A 2,275-nucleotide genomic window follows, 5' to 3' on the forward strand; every position below is an offset into this window, starting at 1 on the left:
TCTTCTGAAATTTGTTGAACCCTAAGTTTTGGTAGCCATTAGGGTTTTCTGCCCATTAAGGTTTGGTACCCATTAGGGTTTTCTGCCCATTAGGGTTTGAAGTTTGGAACACTTTCTTGCAAGTAGTCCTTGGTATCCAACTCACTGCCCACAGCCACAACCCATCGACGCTACGTCGCCCACTCCCGCTGTCTGTTCGTGGTTTCCATTTGCAGATTTCTTCGATTTCTTCTCTTTTTCGGTTGCCGATTATTCTCTTCGTCGATCATCTATAGCCGATGACTAGTTGTCGGTCGCTGTTTGTCTTCGCTACACGGAGTAGTCTTCGTCGTTCACTATTTACCAAGTCGCCATTTCACTTCGTCGTCGAAAAATTGGCTTTTTTGCCTTCGCTGTTCATGTTCAATTAACTAGTCTCCACCGTGCTGCCTGCCGCCGTCATCGTGCGCCCGTCACCACTCGTCGCTGCCTATCGCCTATCGCCGTTCATCTCGGTTCACGAGATTCAACGTTAGCCCCTCTAATTGTCGTGGGTTAACACTGTTAGGATTTTTCAGAATATTCTGGTTCGGTCCACTTAGTCCAGTTTAGCTGGTTCGATTCGTTTGGTTCGGTTCAGTTGGTTCGGTTCATCTGATTTGATTTGCTTGGCCCGGTTCAATTGTTTGGTTCACTTGACTCTGTTCGATTGGTTTGGTTCATTTGGTCAGTCACTGGTTCGATTCCCTTTCCTCTTCCAAATTTGGTTTCACCTGTTTCAGTGCAGGTTTCTTGTTTGTGTCCACATTGTTGAAGTTATGCTTAAGAATAAATCAATGGTGACGATTTCTACAGAAGAGTTTTCTAAATTCCAACAGTATCAAGAGTCATTGATGACATCATCCTCTAATCCAATTACTGTCATCGCTGAATCAGGTAATACCAATAAATGTCTTATTTTCTCTACATAAAAAATGAGACATTGACTAAGGTGCTACAAATTATGTGTTAGGTAACCCAATTTATTTGCTACCTTTTCACCATCTACATCTTTGCTTGATGTTACCATAGCAGATGACACCACTTCTCCTGTTCTTCGCTCTGGCACAATTCATCTTTCCAAAACTCTTTCATTGACTTCTTTTTTAAATTTGCCACAATTTTCCTTTAATTTGATCTCTGTCAGTAAACTCACTCGTGATCTCAATTGTTGTGTCTTATTATTTCCTGGTTATTGCTTATTTCAAGATATTACAACAAAAAAGACTATTGGTAAATGGCGTGAATCCAATGGCCTCTACACGTTTGATACAAAAATACCTACGGCCATCGTTTGCACTCGAGTGTCAACTCCTTTCGAAGATCATTGTCATTTGGATCATCCATCCTCTCTGTGTTAAATAGTCTCCGTCCTCAATTTCATAGTTTTCATTCTTTATACTGTGAGCCATGTCAATTTGCTAAGTTTCATCATCTCAGTTTGTATCCTAGAGTCAATTCACGAGCTAATGCTCTTTTTGAACTAGTCCATTATGATGTTTGGGGTCCTGGTTGTATTGAGTCCAAAAGTGGATTTTAGTATTTTGTTACTTTTGTCGATGATTTCTCTCATATAACTTGGTTATATTTGATAAAACATCGTTTTGAGTTACTTTCTCATTTTCATAACTTCCATGCTGAAATTCGAACTCAATTTGGTGGCTCTCTTAAAGTTATATGAAGTGATAATGCTAAAGAATATTTTTCTAGTGCTCTTGGCTTCTATTTAAGTGAACATGGTATTCTTCATCAATCCTCGTGTGTTGATACACCGTCTCAAAACGGAGTTGCAGAATGAAAAAATAGACATCTTCTCCAAACATCAAGGGCTTTAATGTTTCAAATGCATGTACCAAAATAATTTTGGGCCGATGCTATTTCGACTGCCTGCTTCTTGATTAAGCGCATGCCTTCATCAGTTATTAAGGGTAAAATACCTTATCGTATTCTACGTCCTACACAACTTTTATTTCCTATTAAATCTAAAATATTTGGTTGCAGTTGTTTCATTCGGGATGTTTGCCCCTAGCTCACCAAATTGGACCCTAAGTCATTGAAATACATTTTCCTTAGTTATTCTCGTGTTAAAAAAAGGGTATCGATGTTATTGTCCTGATCTCAATAGATATCTTGTCTCTCTTTATGTTATGTTCTTTGAGGATAGTCCTTTTTCATCATCATTGAGTAACAGTTGAGGGAGCATTCCTCGGAAGATGATGACTTTCTTGTCTATTACATTATCTCTTCTTCTACTGAC

Source organism: Momordica charantia, assembly GCF_013281855.1.
Source record: "Momordica charantia cultivar OHB3-1 chromosome 7 unlocalized genomic scaffold, Mcharantia_2.0 BLBB01000007.1, whole genome shotgun sequence".
Lineage (NCBI taxonomy): Eukaryota > Viridiplantae > Streptophyta > Magnoliopsida > Cucurbitales > Cucurbitaceae > Momordica > Momordica charantia.